The 14,693-nt window shown below is 31.7% G+C and overlaps 1 protein-coding gene across 1 annotated transcript in view; it reads left to right on the top strand.

The window, feature by feature from the left end:
- LOC142329793 (aminopeptidase N-like) overlaps positions 1–14,693 on the top strand; it is a 124,630-nt gene that overhangs the window by 55,200 nt on the left and 54,737 nt on the right. The window lies entirely within an intron of this gene.

The raw sequence follows: 14,693 nt of genomic DNA, 5'->3' as shown, positions 1-14,693 counted from the left end.
TTTAATTATTACCGCTACAAACTGTACAGAAATTGCACAGTGAGCAAAACATTGCTTACCGTTTTAAACAGCCTGTGTCTGAGAGACAAACGGAACACCTTGAGCTCAAAGGCACCTCCAGGACCTGAAAAGTGCCCTACCTCGTGACACACTCTTCACTCGTTACCAAATATTTACTAATATCGCTTCGCTATCTCTCCTCTGACCCCGGTAGTATTTATAACTCCTCTTCTGTAGAACCATTACCCGACCTGTTCTTTTGATTGTTCAAGCGTAATAATTTTCATTGTCCGCGCCTTTTACGCTAAGTTCTTTTCTAGAAAATCTTCTTCTGTGAGCTTCTTTACAATATTTAAGATATTGTAAGCTTCGTTACAATATTTAAAAGTATTTGGGTGTGCATACTGCAAATGATACGTGAACTGCCTGTTCGTCGCAACTTAAGAGTTTTTTGAAATATTTAGCTAGGATATCCGCGTTGTCTTTATGTTATGGTTATCGCATTCTTCATTAGTAGAGTTGGGGGTTTTGTATCTTTGGAGCCGATTTTTGAAGGATTGGCAATATTCTCTTGACTGTGTTTTAATGAATTCTTCTATTGACTTCAGTGCATCTTTATGGTGTTATCTTTTTATTCAACTTAGGTGTATGTTTTGTTTAAATAACAGTTAATTTTTTTGTTAACAGTTAATTTAACACACACAAACACTCAAACAAACACACACACAATATATATATATATATAAAATTTTAATAAATTTAAATAAAATCTATTATATAATAAAAGGGTAAACTAAATTGATAATGTGAACTGATTTTTTTTAGCGTTTGTAAGGTGTATTTTTCAGATGTAAAAATATTTAATATTTTAAAATTTATTTTCAATTTGTTTTAAAAATTAATGATGGTAGAAACTTCTACGGAATAAACTTTGGAAAATGTAACCTATAATTTGAAAAAAATATATACTTTCTGTTAAGTGTGTATTATTTGTTTATAATAAATAATTGGGTCCGTATTTATAATTTTTTAGTAACAGATTTTTGGGTTTTTCGAAATTCGATCTTGAAAGAGGCGAAGAAAAGTAAAAAAATTTGCACCTACCTTTGGTTACTTGACTAAAAAAAAAATTTTAATGAGAAACGAAATACTGTCAAGTCTAACTTCATCTTAAAAATAGTAGTTATAGCTGGTTATCCGTCCTTCGTACGGGTAAAAACGTATTTTAACCGGTTCTTAGCGTTACGCAACAAAGACCAATAGGAGGTGACGTGTTTGTCGCGTAACGCTAAGAACCGGTCAAAATACGCTTTTACTCAGACGGGGGAGGGATAACCAGCTATAACTATTCTTTTTAAGATGAATGCCGACTATTTTGAAACCCGCATTCTTCAGATCAACCAAAGTTTCGCGTCCTGTAATTCTGTAGAAATTACAGTACACTGATTGGTTGTAATATCTCAGCATTAATTAAAATTTGATAGATATTCGTTTTTTCTCGGATTGATGATGAAAAGTAGATAAATTTATAAAAGCTGAAAAAGCAAAATATTACAGCAAAATACTGTTTACATAAAACAAATGAATATTCAAAATTTGTTATCAAAGTTATATAAACGAAATTATTTACACATTTAATTTTTAAGTGTTTAAATTAATTTAAATATAATTTTTGTTTTGGTTGGAATCTAGGCCAGGCATGGTATTTTTTCATACGCTACCAAATCCCATTAACAGCGGGCATCTATCATTAAAAATTAAACTATTACCATTAAATTAATTTTAGTAATTAACACTAATATTTTAATTATTTAATTTTCATATAACAATTAATACTATATTAATTAATACTATATAAATACTATATTTATATTATATTATATCTTTTACATATCAAGAGGGCTTCATTACAATAAATTAATAATATTCTTAAAATATTTTTCGTGACACTTTTTAAGATCATAAATTATATTTGAATGTTAAAATACCATCGAAACTTAACTGCAACGTTTATTTTTTATGTTTTTGACATTTTCATAAAAAATTAGTATCATTAATTTTTCTGCAATCACTCTTTTTAGTTTTTCAGATACTAATGACAGACTAAATGTGAGATGATTAGAATTTAAATTTATTTTAAAGTTAATATTCTGTAATAAACATATATATACATATATATATATATATATATTAGCTTAAGCAAATTATAAAAATTTTTTTATTTCTTTTTTTTTGCAAAGTAGCTTCTGACCATTCATTACCGATGATTATTATTATTCTACATTCCAGCATACTGATTCTTAGAGCTATTAATTTTTTAGGCTTTTTCCATCATTTTCATATTCGCATTTTCATTGGTCGATTCGGGCCTTTGCCCGGATTGAGGAGTAGATGACACTGCGGACCATGTCTTTTATGTTTGTCCCCGATACGAGGCTGAACTTACCAGAATCGCTAGGGAACTCGAGAGAGTAAATTCCTTTTTGGATCTGCGGGTCAGTTGGAAGACCCGTAGAGAATGGACAATAGTGGCTGGCTTCCTGAAGTATCTCGCTCTGAGCAGAAAGCAGATCAGCTGAGGGGGTATGAGTAGAATAGTACCCCAAGTGGCTAGGGTACCGCCTGGACAGTTAGACTGGCCGAAGGTAGGCGCATTGACATCGCGCCTCGGTAAGTTAGAAGTATATTGTGAATTATGTAAAGAATAAGCTGTCGGCGGGACGGCGACTGTAATGTGGAGGGCATGGTTAGCTATGCAACCGTGAGGTGTAGTGCCGTCTTGACGAAGGCGGTTAATAAATGAGTAACAATATATCTGTCGGCGGGATGGTGACTGCACTGCCGAGGGCATGGGTAACCATGCAACCGTGGGGTGCAGCGCCATCTCAACGACGGTTGTTCTAGGTGATGAAGTAAATGTCACGCGGGACTCTGCGATAGAGCTGAGTGGGAGTCGGCGGTCGGTCCGCCTCTCCCTGGTAGACCAGACCGGAGTCCGTAGTTGTAATCTAATTGAAGGCTTAGATCAGAAAGAGATGAGAACATTAAGGGAAATAGGAAAAAATTCCACTATTGCGATCTACATTGCCGGTGGTATTCATTATATTTACCAAATAAACTCGTACGATATGAGACATTTACAATCACCAGTAGCATATTTAAATGTAGTACCAGACTAGTTCGTGCTTCCACAAAATCGGTTAGTTAGTTCAGAGGGCAACGATATCGGACAGTCAAGATGTCCGAAGAGGCCTGCAGAGAACGCAAAAGCCGAGTTAAAAGTCACTGATGTAAATGTCTATCGAGGCATTTACATCGGTGGCATCCAAACCGAGGCCTGGCTTATTACTGTGAGGTGTAATCAGTTAGAGGGTCTGAAGACGACTTCCGTTAAAGCCCATCAGGGCTTGGAACGGGGGAGTGGTGTGACGACCGGAAACGTCACAAGGTGGGTGTCTTCCCCTACGGGGGTTGGGATGTACGAAGTAAAGGAAGTATTGTGATCGCGAAAAATTTCGGTTTTCAGATTTCAACAGAAATATCCATTTTGACCATCCCTGAATCCATTTTGACTAGTTTCGGCGTGATGTATGTGCGTATGTATCTCGCACAACTCAAAAACGATTAGGTGTAGGATGTTGAAATTTTGGATTTAGGACTGTTGTAACGTCTAGTTGTGCACCTCCTTTTTCGATTGCAATCCATTGAACCAAAAGTGCCCAAAATCCAAAAAAAAAAGATTTTTTACTTTTTCTTAACTGCAATAATAAGCCCTTATAGCCCTTATAATCGATGAAAAAAAAAAATATATATATATATCATAAGTGTTACTTATTTTCATTGGTTCCAGAATTATAGACAAATAAAATTTTAATTAATGAAATATATGGAACTTACAAAGGGATGGCACATTGTTCGAATCAGACTTCATCTCCTTTTTTTTAAATTTAAATATATTGATTTATTAGTAACTACTAACCTCTGATTGCAAAAAAAAAATTATGATAAATAATAATTCAAATATAATAATAAAGAAAAAAAAATGAAAACATATCAGAAGTTAATAATGAAATAAAATTTTATGTACTTTTCATTTAAAAAAAGTATGATATGTAATTTAATAGGCGTACAGGAAGTCATGTGGTGTTCACATCAGATTTTTTAGTCAAGTAACGGGAGGCAGGTGCAACCAGTCACACATACAGTAACGGCGGCAGTGGCTGTGGTGGTTGAGCCACAGCGCCCTATACTTTCGCACCCCTTAAAAAGATCGGAATTTTAAAAAAAGTCGAAAATGGTTTTAAATATTTATCTGAAGAGTATTTACAAGCCTAAATCTATTGAATATCTCGTTAAGTACAGTCGGGATTGAAAAATTTACAAATATTTTTCAAATTTTTTTTACCTTTCTTCATCCTATTTAAAGGTTGAATTTCAAAAATGTTAAAATTGGTTTATTGACATAAAGGTTACACTAACCAAAAATCAGTTTGATTTCTTTCTTCATTTGTTACTGAGAATTTGAAAAAACAAAGGGTTTCAAAAATCCATCTTAACCCTTGAAACTTGGAATTTCAAAAAATTACAAATAGGTTTTTAAATATTCATAATCAATCACCCAATGAAACCCAGCTCACACAGAGATAGACACTCACAGTTCAAAATTCATTAATTCAATTCATTAAAGTTTGTGCTTCAACTGGAACCACTAATACAAATATATACATATTTAAGATTTTTCGAGGTAAAATATAAATAGATTACCTTATTTAATGTAAATTTTATTCCATTATTGTGTAATATTATGCATACGATTGTTTCAAATCATTCACTTCAAAACCTGTCACAGTTAATTAACTTAATTATTAAAAGTTTTTGCTTCAACAGGCAAACCTCCACTGCTTCGTATATATATATATATTTCTTTTCGAGATGAAATACATCCAAAAACATTCTCCGTTGTGCCAAAAGAAATGGGTAAAAATTTAGTAGCGATAGATCCGGTAGTTTTTTTGTTTATCCCGAACAAAAAAAAAAACCTTCATCCTCTTTATGTAATAGTATTATATAAAGAGTTCCTTAATGCGGTTGCTATGTTCAACCGATATCAGTAGTTTACTTAAGGGAAAGACACCTACCGCACTGCTGTCGGAAGCTAACCTAGAAATATATAGCTGACCACCAGCCAATTAAGGCTCCAAGCGCTTTAATATGGTGAACAAGTACTTTCTGGCATTCAGCGACCTAGGCGTTGCAGCGAATTGCTGTCTAGACGAAGTAAATTTTAATTTATGGATGTCATATGTATTTCTAGTAGTTGATGGGGTGCGCCTACCCATTTTAATAAATATATGACAAGTGAGCGGTTGGGCACGTAAGCCGGTGGTGTATGGCACGCGCTTAGTCCGCTCACTGTTAGGTAAGCTCTAGGAGATATTTAGGACACTGGTCGCTAAACTGTTTCGTGACTCAGTAGCTGTTTGTGGCACAGACATTAGGTCGTATGCTTTAGGGTGACCGAATGGGGTGGTGGCGGGAGAAATGCCAAGCAAACCAATTATATAATAGTATAGATATACTGAAAGTAACTTCCATATAAGAATATGGAGTGAAATTTACTAAAATTGATTGACTGACTGTTTTATTCAGTTATGCTTAATAAAATTAAGACCGATATTATATGGCTCCTTCAACCACTGACATAAATTCATTATTTTAAAAGCATATATAAAAATATTTGCATGAAGTTAATTAACTGATATATTTTAAATTTATAAGTGATATACTAAGCAAGTCCGTATTATATTTATAAAACTGTATTCATCTTAAATTAATTAAATTTAAATTTAAAAAAATAAACTATAAAATTTGAAATAAAATCGATACTGTTCTGTTATATGATATTCATTCTCTTTTCTTATTCAATTCGTTTGTTGTTTGTTTTTATTTTATTGTTTACATCTTCTACGTTATTTCTGTTCGATTTTGAGTAGTACGGAATTATATTATGGTAGTTTTATGTTTTAATTTTTCGTTATTTTCGATTCCATTGTTATTACGGTAATATCTATGTAGCCTTCGTTTTCTTAATTCGGTTCCTGTCGACTTTTACATGTGTTTACTCTGTGCGGATCGTTCAATATATTCTTGTCATCCTGTTTTTTTTCTATTTAACCTCCGACACCACCGTAAGGTATTACCTCAGAGGATAATGTGTATGAATGTAAATGAAGTATAGTCTCTTACAGTTTCAGATCGGCCATTCCTGTGATGTGTGGTTAATGGAAAAACCCAACCAACAAAGAACACTGGTATCCACGATCTGGTATTCAAATCCGTATAAAAACCTTTACTAGGATTTGAACCTAGAACTTTCGACTTAAACGTCAGCTGATTTGCGATGATGAGTTCACCACTAAACCAATCCGGTGGATTCTTGTCATCCGTTCTGTATTGTTTAATTATGAATTTTATTGTTTATCGTGAGTACCATTATTCTACAACTACTACGGATTTTTTTTTTTTTTTTTTGAAGTCGTACGATATTATTCATAATCCACGTTTTTTAATGATTCTAATTATGAAATGAGATTGAATTTGAGTGGTCATGAGAAATATGGCTTTGTAAGAAACTAACTTGTCGGTGTAAAAATATGTGCAAATATATTATGAATTCATTACAACATGGAGGACATCGCTGTTTGTATGGTTAATCATTTTTAAACAAAAAGAAAAAAAAAAAGTTAAATTTTCCGGCTTCCTTGGCGCGAGTGGTAGCGTTTCGACCTTTCATCTGGAGGTCTCGGGTTCGAATCCCGGTCAGGCATGGCATTTTCAACACGCTACAAATAAGTCATCTCATCCTCTGAAGCGATACCTAACGGTGGTCCCGGAGGTTAAATAAGACAAAAAAAGAAAAAAAAACATGGAGATTTGCATAGATAGAACTGTTGTTACCTCTGAGGATACTCAGATTGAATTGATAAATTCTACGTTGTTTTGAACAATTTTTTTAAAAATTAATTTAAAAATAGTACTGTACTTCACTAATTAAATTACGGAATTTTGTATCTCGTAGAAAAAATATATATTTCTACAATTCTATCTTAAAAAGTACTAAATTTATTTTCTGTAATAGGTACGAATTTTTCTTTTAATTTATAAGAATTTCATTTAAAAAGAAACTATTTTAATAAAATAAAGTCTATCCTTTGATTTTTCAAAGGAGTAAATTTTTTAAATCAACGAATCATATAAACAACCTAAATAGAGTGTTAAACGTACATATATTATGTTTATTAACTTAAAAATTTGCAAATGCGAACATTTTTAACGATTTTTTTATTTTTATTTTTATAATTATTATTTTTAATACTTTTATTTATAGTTGCATTAACAATTGATATAAATCAATTGCGACTTATCAGTATAATTTAAATGTACCGGTAAATGTGTAGTCTTGAACAAACTTAGGCCGACCATTCCTGAGACGTGTGGTTGAAACCCAGCCACCAAAGAACAACCCACCGGGTTGGTCTAGTAGTGAACGCGTCTTCCCAAATCAGCTGATTTGGAAGTCGAGAGTTCCAGCGTTCAAGTCCTAGTAAAGCCAGCTATTTTTACACGGACTTGAATACTAGATCGTGGAAACCGGTGTTCTTTGGTGGTTGGGTTTCAATTAACCACACATCTCAGGTATGGTCGAACTGAGAATGTTCAAGACTACACTTCATTCACACTCATACATATCATCCTCATTCATCCTCTGAAGTATTATCTAAACGGTAGTCACCGGAGGCTAAACAGGAAAAAGAAAGCCACCAAAGAACACCGGTATCCACCATCTAGTATTCAAATACGAATAAAAGCAACTACTTTTATTAGGATTTAAATCTGAGAATTTTGACTTCGAAATCAGCTGATTTACGATGACGAGTTTACTACTAGACCAATCCGGTAGGTTAATATTCTATTTTTTAAAAAATCTTTGAAGTATATTTTCTTTACAGTTTGCTAAAATACGTTTGTGTGTTTCTGATGTGTCTGTGTCGGTGAATATGGTTATGTTGTTTTATGTTGAAAAGTGATGTGTGTGTGTGTGTGTGTGTGTGTAATATGTGAACGTGATTATGTTAAACGTAAACTACGCACGAGTTCCGTGGGTTTATGTGTAAAGCGAAATAATAGGTTTAGAAACGGAGGTACTCTCCCGCTCTCTCTCGTTCCCTCCCCCCCCCCTCTCTAACCCAATAAATGATTCTTATTAATCTCATATTAGATATGTAATCATAAAAAAATAGTGTATTCGGATAGAGGCATTTATTGTAAATGAATATGTTTTATTAACAATATTTCCGTAGTAATGGAATAAATAAACAAAGATAATTCAAATTGTCGTTTATTTAAAAAACAACATTTTATTCACTATTTATTTTATGGAATAGATTATACCGTCGAATAGAATGAATTCAGATATTTTTAATTATTAGTAGATCTTTTATTGAGTTACAATGAAATTGTAATTCAATACAAAAATTACATTGTAATTTAATACTTAAATTGTATTAAATTACAATGAAATTGTAACCCGTACGCTAAGAGTCTCGCAGATAACATTACTTCCGCTCAAAAAATAAAAATTTCTGTAATATAAATAAAACTCTTTTTAACAAAATGATACTGATATCAAAAAAGGTAAGAGACTACATTTCTATTATCAAAATCTGTTATTAATTTAGAATTTTGTTTACAAAAAAATAATGTTAAATATATGTAATAGACAATAGATATACAATAATAGACAATAAACAATGTTTAAGCGTTCCATATAATAAGTAAAATATAGAAAAATTTGTTACAAACTCTTACCGGCCCGATGTTATTTATACGTAATACATATCACATTAATAGAAATAATACTTCTTATGATTATTCCTTGTTTAATAAATGAAATCGGACCGGTAAGAGTTCTGTAACAAATTTTCTATTTTTTGCTTAATATATGGAATGCTTAAACATTGTTTATTATTTATAACTGTATATCTGCTGCATATTACATATATTTAGCATGTATTTTTTTTAAACAAAATTCTACATGAATAACAGATTTTGAAATTTTTTTTTGATAATAGATTTAGTGTTACATTTTTTGATATCAGTATCATTTTGTTTTATATATATTACAGTTTTATTTATATTACAGAAATTTTTGTTTTTTTTTGAGCGGAAGTAATGATATACGCGAGACTCTTACTACCATACAGTTTACAATTACAATGTAATTTTTTTGGATATCACTGTATTTTGTTAGATTATTCTTTTATTTTTTTCTATGAATTACTGATTGTTGTCTTATGGATTTATTATTAAAATTTATTGCCTTTCTAGAACAAACAAATGTACATTTTTTTAAATTTCACTTCAGACAGTCAATTCACTTCATACCATGTTTTTCCTCTTTTAATAAAACTAGTATAATGGCCTTTACTAATCGAAGATCCGTGATGTAATATTGCAATTATTACTTTGTAAGTGTAACCCTCGATTTTTATCTTAACCGTGGACACCCTTTTTATATTATTATTAAATTATTATTATTTTTTTATTTCTCCATCAGTTAAATCAAATAGTTTTAAATGTAGAATAAAAATTTTACCAATCAAATTTATTTCTATTTTATGCAACAAATCTTTGTTGCCTGCCATATTTGCAACACTTTCCTACTCTTCGTGTTTTTTCTGTTTTATTAGCGGCTATCTCTTGTAAACTAATACTTTTTTTTTTTTAATGAAGTGATTGGAATTAAAAAAATGGTTTCATTTTCAGTGCTTTCATTTACATAAAGCATTTACTATTAAAACAAGCTGTAGTATATTTTCTTTTAAATTTTATTATTTCAAGTACATTATCAAGTTTTTATACGAGATCATTCGTAAATTCAAAGGTGCCGTTAAGTACTGCTACCTAGCTGCGCGATTCATAAACCGACCTTTTTGAGGAAAAAGTGACATATTTGAGTTCCGCGGTTCATCAAATGGAAGAAAAAATGTTTTTTTAACAAAACTCTAGGTATTTTTTGAAAGTATTCTTTATTAAAAATCTAAATGAACTGAAATATAATGTTTTCATGACTATTTTTTTATTTTTTCCCTCCATTTTCATTTCATTTTTAGGTTAGGTCAGTTTAGAACTCTAAACATAGTTCGTTGAATTCGCCGTGCAGTCCAGTTCTGCGGACTCTTACCGGCGAAGTTCTAACAAACTTCTTCGTATGTCTCTACAGGTCGTGAATCGCTAAAAACGCTAACCTGTACATGCGCTGTTCTTTCTGCACAAGTCCTCCTGGATATACAATTTCAGTATATTCTGTATATTATTAAACATAAACTATAACATAGAAGTATGTTTCTGCAATAAAACTTAATCTATTTTTATTACAGCTATTATATTAACAATAATTGCTAAAAATTTGAGTAAATCTCAAGCAAAAATGATAACATATTTAAATATCGAAATTTTAATTTTAACTCTAGAAATTATTTTTTTGATCAATTATTTGTTTATTATTACACATACAGTGCATGATTTATGTTTTATTATATTAATAAAATTGTAAGACCGGGCCAGAGCGTAGTGGCCACTGTTTCACCTGTGTCATCTACGGAACGACTGCCGGCGAGAGACTCGGTGTTCTTCCTGTCGGTTGCATGGACATGCACCCGGGGGTAGGGGCAAAGTTTCACCTGTGAAATGAAGATGCGGCGCCTGGTCAGTGCTGATGGGTGTCTGCGGGGGACAGGTTTGTCCAGGAGGGGTGGGAGGCTCCGGCTTCCCAACATCAATGATTGGACGGGGACTCTTTCGCAGCACCTCTGGGGGAGGGAAAGTAAGACTACATTCCCGGTGGGGAATCCCCTTGTCCCGGTGCGGGATCCCCTTGGGGATTCCCCATTAGAGGCAGGGCATTAAGACCGGAGTTCTGGTGAGAGCCCCTTTGGGGTCTTCTCATTAGAGGCGTGGCATGTATTGTAAGACCGAGTCCCGGCTACGTGGGCGGGACTTTGTGTTCTGATATGGTAGTTTGAGGCGAAGGTACCTCCTGAAGTTGAGTAATGCTTAAATTCTTGTTCTGGCTCCGAGGGGCGGGGTAAATGAAGGTGAAAAAAAAGAAAGAAATTGTAAGAGTTACGTAAAGATATTTTTAATTAATTACAAAATTAATCATATGTATTTACTCAAAAATAACGTAGCTATTAAATGTACAAGCATAAAATGTTTTAAATCAGTACAGGAAGTTAATTCCATCACAATGGACATTGGATGTGCTGTTTAGTTTCGGTTGCCAGTAAAAAAACTTAATATATGTAAATTTTATTATCAGAATTCAAAAAGGGTTTACCTATTTACTTAAAAGTTTCTTATTTGAGTCGCTGCAAAACCGTATCTGTTTTATATTCGAAACCGAGGTTTATTTTTAGGTAGTTCTATATCCACACCGGATATATAGGTAATAAGGGATACAGTAGAAAATATATAAACCACCATTCTCATTAAAATATCTTTTGAATATATATCATTCTTTGATTTTATATTTCTAGAAGAGTATTGAAATATGAAAATTGTTGATTCACCTTGTCCTCAATGATTGTATAAAATAAATAAATAAATATATATATGTTGAGAAGGGTTTCAACACACCTTTGTACATTTTCGTATTTCCTCCCACAAACGTGACAAGCACCCGCGAAGTCAAGAGTCAGGAAATCTTGTTTTGCGAGTAAAGATACATATTTTTCCATGATATATTAATGAATAACTTATAACTTATTAAAGAATAACACTTAACTTATTTTTTTTTTTGAAAGCGTTTTTTTTCTTACGTTAAACCCAAAAACGTGTTATTTCTTACCCCGAAACCTTTATGTTTTACGTCAGGTATCTTTAAAAGTATTGGAGGTACAGTTCTGGGAGCCATTTTTTTTATATTTTCAGGTCAAAAACCATAAGAAACAATAAAATTCGTCTCTTAATTTACCTTCTCAGAATTTCAGGAAGTCTTCATTTCCCCGGGAGTACCGAAATCCGAGCAAAATCTTTCGCTAACCGTGACTCGTTAATGAGTTGTTTTCCGGTCTTATGTTTTAATGAACTTTTTTCTATTTTTAGCTATAGAATCGGCTCCCGAGAAATTTCCGTATAGTTTTGAATCACTCTGTATATCTAATATAAATTTAACCTCTACCGATCAAGTACAAAATTCTACTCGTAACCTTTTTAAAGCAGTTAGTCATTAAAAACAAAACTCTGATGTGAAGACTCTCCCTTGTACGCACGCCTATTAAATTACATACACACAATTTTGTTGTACTTCATTAAAACATATTTCATTTGATAGTGAGATACGATCCTCCAATTCTTTTGTAAAGTGGACAGTTACAAAATTACTAAAATATTAGTTATTAAGATCAAATATTTATACAATTATTAATTCAACAATCTTACCTGAAATATTAGGATAGAGTAAAAGTCTCTTTATTACTCTTTAAATAAATGCATGTCTTATATCTATCTAATACTATATTTTTTTAAATTATTTTGATGTAACCATTAACAAAATTAAAACAAAAACGAATAATCAGATGTTTCTCCAAATCTGATGTGGACACGACGTGTCTTACTTGTACCCCTATTAAATTACACATACACATTTTTTTGAAAAGTACATAAAATTTTATTTCATTAATAACTTTCATAAATTTTGGGGGACGGTAGAAAATGTTTGAGAATCAACAGCTGTTAACTCGTCAAAATCAATTATTTAACAGCTGATTTTTGAAGTCGAAGGTTCTGAGGTTAAAATCTTAGTAAACATTAGTTGATTTTATATATATATGAATGCTAAGGGGTTTATATCGGTGTACTTTGATTGTTGGGGTTCAATTAATCACCCGACTCAGGAATGTCGGCCTGAGTCTGTAGAAGACTACATCTACATCAGTATGATGTAATATCATTTATATGGTATACATATAATCCTCATGCCACTTGCCCCGGTTGCTTATTATTAAAAAAATTGCAATATATACGTTAGAAAAGTAAATTTAAAAAAAATACATTTTAGTTTACTAAATTTATTAGATATTTTTACTTTGCTAGCATCATAGATCTGGAGCTATGCTGCTAGAATAAAAGTATGATGATAATCAGTCAGAATGGGGTATGAGATTGTTTTTTATTTCTCAACTATTCATGACCCAGGGACCCCAAAAAATAAAAAATAAAAAAATATGTAAGAGGTAATACTGGTACATACGTACTTGTACGTACGTGCGTTGACGTATTTGAAGCTTTATAATTTTTGACTGGATAAACAGATTTTAATGAAATTTGGCACACAAACTCATGTACATGGGGCACTTTATCGGTAAAATTTTGTGGTCAATATCTTCAGAGGGTGGGGTAGATAGTTTCTTTAGAGTCAATTTTCTCAAAATTATGCAACATATACTCACTTTAAATTAAGTCAGTATTTTCGTACATGCTCATCTTACCATTAAAAAAATTGCCCCATAATTCTTCCCTTCTCTAAAATTGAAAAAACTATATTTTTACTTATTGCATATTTTTAACCGAATTTTTTTTTATGTATTCCGAAGTATAGTAGCAGTGCAAGTGACCCCAAAACATACTTTGGGGTCAATATAGTGGGAGGGGGATGAACCGATAAAAAATTGAAATAAATTTGAAAGATTGAAATCTATTTTCTGAATATTTTAAAAGTTTTTCATGCATCATTGTTTTTCTATTATGCAAGCATAAATAACCAATGCCAGGAAAGCATAAAAACTTTTCGTGGATTTTTTCTTATAAAAACACCTTTTCTACTATGACTTAAATTTTCATTTATTTAAACCATAAATTATGAATTTATAGGATTAGCATGATCTGTAATTTTAAATATATACTTAGACGAAAACCAATTTAGTGAGAAATTATACTAATTATTCTGGTGAATAAAATATTTTAATATCTTGTAGAATCAGTAAAAACAAGTCTTTGCCTGTGTCGTTGTACTTTGCGAACTAGAAGTGATAGAGATAATGATGTCATAAAATTAATACGGTATTTCTCTTAAAACGTAAAATTTAATTAAAGTAGTACTAAAATTAAACCATGTAAGATAAAGTGAAATGAAATCGGTCGGTTGAAAAATGCGACAAGATATGGTGGTCGTATAATCAAGAAAAGACCCAACTTATTTTTTAATTCATACACTCTCGATAAAAAAATAATAAATCGCTGAGTTAATTATGTATTATTATGTGTTTACACTTGAATGTACGTACTTGAGCGCACACAGCGTGTGTGTAATTATTATCAGGGTACCGGATCAGCTGATCGTAATCTCTGCATTCTTAAGCGTATTTGTGACCGACTTATTTATAGTTGAATTGGCAAGCTGTAATTTATATTGTAATGTTGTATCTCATTGTCTTGCAAATATTGTATTGTCTTGTCAATCATCTGATAATTTGTATGTCTGCATATACAATATGATGAAAGTGTTAAAAATTATGTAATATTTTATTCAGATTATCATAACGTATTAATCTTGTAGTTAGAAATAACAACCGTTATTCGCTTTTATTTTTAATTTCTGTGTATTTGTGTTGAATAATAGGAAGAAATTTGGG

The sequence above is a fragment of the Lycorma delicatula genome, chromosome 9 (assembly GCF_047948215.1).
Source record: "Lycorma delicatula isolate Av1 chromosome 9, ASM4794821v1, whole genome shotgun sequence".
NCBI classification, from domain to species: Eukaryota; Metazoa; Arthropoda; class Insecta; order Hemiptera; family Fulgoridae; genus Lycorma; species Lycorma delicatula.
The sequence above is the reverse complement of the archived record's forward strand: the minus strand, read 5'-3'. Positions and strand labels throughout refer to the sequence as shown.